This window comes from Lepidochelys kempii, chromosome 8 (assembly GCF_965140285.1).
Source record: "Lepidochelys kempii isolate rLepKem1 chromosome 8, rLepKem1.hap1, whole genome shotgun sequence".
NCBI lineage: Eukaryota > Metazoa > Chordata > Testudines > Cheloniidae > Lepidochelys > Lepidochelys kempii.
In genome coordinates, this window is record NC_136387.1 from 97,879,027 (window position 1) to 97,885,026 (window position 6,000).

Below are 6,000 nucleotides of genomic sequence, written 5' to 3' on the forward strand. Positions count from 1 at the left end.
GGTGCAGCATGGGGCCATAAGGATCAGGGATGCCTTGAGGCAGCAATTTGAAGCTGAAAGCCACGAATATTTCTTGCTATGCTTGGTAGTGCAGTGCTTGTAATACTAGTAGGTGATTGTGATTGGTGCAAACGATGCACTGTGAAGGTTTAAGAAAACTGCCTGTTGCTTTGAAGGGCTCTGTTTGCTTTCAATTAGTTTCAATTGCTTTTCAATTCAATTGCTTTTAATAAAGATTGCTTTCAAACCAAAACAATTCTTTTATTAAAAACAACAACCGGAGGAGAGAGACAAACAAAAAAAACACATCAGCACTGTGGGGAATGGGGGAAGGGAGGGTCCCTGGAAGATGTGGAGTCCCGGTACTGTTAAAGATTTGTGTATGTCCAGGTATCATATGCAACCTTCTCCTTTGGAGTACGCTGCAGTGGGTACTGTACTTCAGCAGGGCTAAACTGCAGAGGGATGGGTGTTGAGTCCAATGAGCAGTGGGAGTCCACAGGGCTGGACTGTGACAGGGCAGGAGTGCAATGCAGCGGGTACAGACTGGAGCCAGGAAGTTAATAAGAGTGTTCTGGCGATGTCTGGGGGGCACATGGGATAGAGTTTTGTGACAGCAGCTGCAGGGGAGGGTGGGCGCGGAGCTGCTCGGTTTGCAGTGCTAATAGCGCCTGGAGCGTGTCCACTTGGCGGTCCGTAATGTTTAAGAGCCGCTCTGTGGCTTGGTTCTGGCATGCCACATTCTCCTTTCGGTCCCTCTTCTGACTGTCCTGCCACTCCTTCAATTCTTGTTTTTTGGCGGCGGAGTGCATCATGACATCACAAAGAAAGTCCTCTTTAGTTTTTCTTGGCCACTTTCTAATTCTGCGCAGCTGTTCAGCCTGCGATAACAAAGAGGGAGGCTGGGATCCCAAGGTCATACCTGTGAAGCCAAAATGCAACAGTTTACAGAAGAAGTATTGTTTTCAACACAGAGACCACTGATTCAGTGATTTAAAACACAGTGACAGGTATGTGAATAGCGGCTAACTGGCTGACCCCAGGCAAGCACACCTGAGCCACAAGACCCCCAAAATGGTGAGTAACTGCAGGGGTAGGGGAAATCAGTGTTCTAGGACCATACTGCACACTGGGCAGATGGCTCTTGGGGAGACTCAGCACTGAAGAGGAGGCCTTGTAATCATTCCTGTCCCCACATTTTCCACTGGCTGTGTTCATTATGGAAGATATCTCGCTGCTGAGGGTGAGCAGGGAATCAAGGGAGGATCTTCTCCAAGACTGCAGCTTCCATCCTGGCCTGTATGCAGCTTGCCTGTGTGCAGCAATGGTCCCCACCCCCAGTGACGGCAGAGTGGTGCAGGAAAGTTACTCTTAATAGGGCAAGAAACAAAGCAGCTCTGCCAAAGAACATGTGACAGCAGATCGCCCAGTATCTCCATGAGAGTTTCATGGAGATCTCTGAGGCAGATTCCCATGAAGTGAGGGAGTCAATCAACACTCTGTTTCACCGCTCAGACTAGGCATGTGGTGGTACGTGCATCATACAGACACAAGCATGCTTTCTGCAACCCTCCTGCCCTCAACAACTTGCTTCAGCGATTCCCAAAAGCCAAGCCACTTGCCAGGACCTCCTCTCCTGTTTGCGCTTCGCCAATCTCTGACAGCTGTGACCGGCTAGCCTCCTCTGGGGTAGAGAAAAGCTCCTGGCTGCATGCATCTCTGACCTCTGAGTCATCCTCTACCTCTGGATCCTGCTCCCCCTCCACATCGTCAACCAAGATTTCTTCCTCCTGGCTCGGTCCACTCTCGACTGACCACCAAAGTATCCACAGTGGCCTTCGCAGCGGAGGTGGGGTCACCACCAAGTACTGTGTCCAGCTCTTTGTAGAACCAGCAGCTCGTGGGTGCAGCACCGGAGCGGCGGTTTGCCTGCCACGCCTTGTGGTAGGTGTTCCACAGCTCCCTCACTTTGACCCTGCACGGCAGTGTGTCCTGGTCATGGCCCCTTTCTGACGTGCATTGTGAAATCTGTCTGTAGGTATCATAATTCCTACGGCTGGAGCGCAGCTGGGACTGGACAGCCTCTTCTCCCCAGATGTGGATGAGGTCCAGTAGCTCATCATTGGTCCAAGCGGGGGATCGCCTGGTGCATGAAGCAGGCATGGCCACCTGGAAAGATGCGCTGAGACCACTGCATGCATCACCGAGCAAACAGGAAGGCGACTTTCAAAATTCCCAGGAATTTAAGGGTTGGGGCTCACGGTTGGTCACCTGAGGACAGGGCTGTAGAGGTCAAACCGATGACCAGAAAGGCGAGAACAGGCTCTGTGGGACACCTCCCGGAGGCGAATTGCAGCGCTGTAATCAACCAGGGTGTCTAAACTGGCACCATGGCACTGTAGCCCCGGCGCAGAAAGCTCTACGCCGCTTGTCAGGGTGATTTTTTTACAGTGCTGCAACTGCACAGTTTCTGCGCACTAAGTGGCTTGGCAGTGTGTGTACACCTCGGGAGTCACAGCACAGAAAGCCGCTTTACTGCGCAGAACCTTGCCAGTGTAGACAAGGCCTAAGTCAGGGGTGGGCAAACTTTTTGGCCAGAGGGCCACATCTGGGTATGGAAAGTGTTTGGCAGGCCATGAATGCTCATGACATTGGGGGTTGGGGTGTGGGAGTGGGTGAGCACTCCGGCTGGGGATGTGGGCTCTGGGGTGGGGCTGGGGATGAGGAGTTGGGGGTGCAGGAGGGTGCTTTGGGCTGGGACCGAGGGGTTTGGAGGGCGGGAGGGGGATCAGGGCTGGGGCAGGGGTTGGGGCATGGGAGGGGGTCAGGGGTGCAGGCTCCGGGCAGCACTTTCCTCAAGCAACTCCCAGAAGCAGCATCATGTTCCTCCTCCGGCTCCAACATGGTGGTGCGGCCAGGCAGCTCTGCACACTGCTCTGTCCACAGGCACCACCCCTACAGCTCCCATTGGCTGCGGTTCCTGGCCAGTGGGAGTTGCAGGGGCGGCACTTGGGGCGGGGGCAGCATGTGGAGCCCCTTGGCTGCCTCTACGCATAAGAAACAGAGCGGGGACATGCCACTGCTTCCGGGAGCAGCTTGGAGCAAGACAAGCCCCGCCCCTGCTCCCCAGCTAGAGCTCGAGGGTCAGATTAAAACGTCTGGAGGCCCGGATGTGGCCCCGGGCCATAGTTCACCACCCCTGGCCTAAGTCGTGCTCTCCCTGCTTCACCAACACAGCTGGGGTCAGTCTCTCTAATTAAGCCCCATTACATCCAGCTGGGGGTCATTATTAGCCATTATGTTGTCAGCTCATCAGTGAGGCTGAGGGATAAAGGCTGAACCCAGCTTGCTTCAAAGGGCCAGATGCTCCATGACAGTGCATGTTAATTTTATAGGTTTCAGAGTGGTAGCCATGTTAGTTTGTATCAGCAAAAAGAACAAAGAGTACTTGTGGCACCTTAGAGACTAACAAATTTATTTTGGCATAAGCTTTCGTGGGCTAAAACCCACTTCATCAGATGCATGGAGTGGAAAATAAAGTAGGAAGATATATATATATATATATACACACAGAGAAAATGCAAAGGTGCATCTTTTCATGTTCTCTGTATATATATATCTTCCTACTGTATTTTCCACTCCATGCATCTGATGAAGTGGGTTTTAGCCCACAAAAACTTATACCAAAATAAAGATGTTAGTCTCTAAGGTGCCACAAGTACTCCTTGTTCTTTCTGTTAATTTTATATCATTCTAGTTTTTCTAATCAAAATATCATGTGGTATCAAGTCAAATGCATTACAGAAGCCTAAGTATATTACATCAATACTATTACCTTTAACAACCAAACTTTCAATCTCATCAAAAAAAAGATACCAAGTTAGTGTGACAGAATCTATTTTGCTGCATTGGTTGGCATTAATTTGTTGATCTTCAGCTCACACTGCAAAGCCCACTTTTTGTCACGGGCTTTTCCTAAGGAGAAGTGGGCTGAGGGCTCATCTAGACATGGATAAAAAGTGTATTTTTAAAACATGTTAGCTAACCCATTTTAACTAACATTTTTTAAAACCGTAGGGTAGATAGGCAAATTAACATATTAGGTTGTAGAGAAGAACCCTAGACTCACCCTATTTTTAAAACAAACTTTGTATCCTAATTTAGGCATGTCCTGAGAATCGGTGGCCAATATGGTAGGATTTAGAGAGTCATTGTTGTTTTGTGCATTTTTAAAAACTAAAAGGAAACCATAAAAATCTAAATAAATAAATATCAAATGTTAATGCACTATAAGTAACATTCAAGTCTCAGCACCTTACATCATTTTTCAGTTTGATCTTTGTCATCAAATTGGTCCCATGTTCATTCCCTACCCTCTTTCTTAATATGCCATAGGATGAGTTGTCCTTTTTCGTGTGTGTGTGATCATTTCATTATTTAGCTGAGCGTCTTTGGTAAGTATATTGCCACGGTAATTGAATTTATTCAGCTGGATCCCACTGACAAAGATTATAGGTGCCACGTAGAATTTACTTCAAAAGATTGGTACAAACACTTCATTCTTTTTTAATATATCAATAAACTGAAGTCAGCCACATCTGCTGTATGACCCATCCATAATCATTTGCATGTATGTCTTCAGTTTTGAGTGAGCAGTTATTAGATTAGTTCCTTAATTAACTCTGCTGTTTCCCTTTCTGTGTTTGCGCTTTGCTCAGGTTGAAAGTGTTTTTAAAAGTATGATAGTTTATGCATCTGCAGACTGGTTTCTTGTGATACAGTCCTCCATAAATGCAAAATAGAGACTAGACAGACAAGCACACCACCCCGTTTACATCATTAGGTAAAGTGTTATTTTATTATCATCAACATATTTTAGAGAAATATAAACTGTGGGGGTCACTACAATTGGGGTGGAATACAATAGCCAGTATAATCTTGCTGCCCTTGTTTCAGGCAGAGACCCATCAATATAAACACTTCCTTACCTTCCATCATGCATTTGGCGCACACAGTTAACATATATATTTGCAGGCATCCAAATTCTGTAAGCAGTTTCCATAAACAAGCTTGAGTCAAAGTAGCAAAGACCTTCATAGAGTCAACAAGATAGTATGCAGGTTTTAGCACTGTACAAGATTATTTTTCTTGCTATTGTCATGCTGCTAAGATAGTATCAACAGCACTTCGAGTTTGAAAACTAGATTGTGGGCCCAATTCTATATTGTGCTGTGGCCTTTTTACACCACTCTGACAATGGAAAGGAGCCAGGAAGCTGGCAGAGCTGGCCACCCAAGAATTCCCTCTGTAAAGAGAATCCTGAGGTAGTGTAGAGTCATAATGGCTCTATGCCACTCCCTACCCCGACTTGCAGTTTGACCTCCAGTCAGGGGTGAAGGGAACTTAAAGGACTTACCCGTACTCCGGAATCCTGAGCGCGTGGGGGGCAGGGTGGTGGTGGCCTCAACCGGAAGAGGCGGGGCCTTTAAATACCTGGGCCCTTTAAATCAAGATTTAAAGGCCCCGGGGCTCCGGCTGTGGCTGGGAGCCCCCAGGCCTTTAAATCACCCCCAGAGCTCCCAGCTGCAGAGGCAGCTGGGAGCCCCAGGGCTAAGGGGTGATTTAAAGGCCTGGGGGCTCCGGCCGCCTCTGCTGTCGCAGAGCTCCAGGCCCTTTAAATCACCGCCGGAGCCCTGCTGCCGCTACCCCAGAGCTCCGGCAGCGAGGCTCGGGGGGGCATTCTAAAGGGCCCAGGGCTCCCTGCAGCAGCTCTGCTGCCACTACCCTAGGGGCTCCGGCAGCGGGGCTCAGGTGGCACTTTAAAGGGCCCAGGGCTCCTCACAGCGGCCGGAGCCCCGCGCCCTTTAATGCGCAGCCAGAGCCTTGACACCGCTACCCCAGGAGCTCCAGCAGTGGGGCTCGGGCAGCAGGGTGCCAGCTGCTGCAGGGAGCCCCGGGGCCCTTTAAAGCACCAGCCTGGGGAAGCCGGTCCGGTCCAGC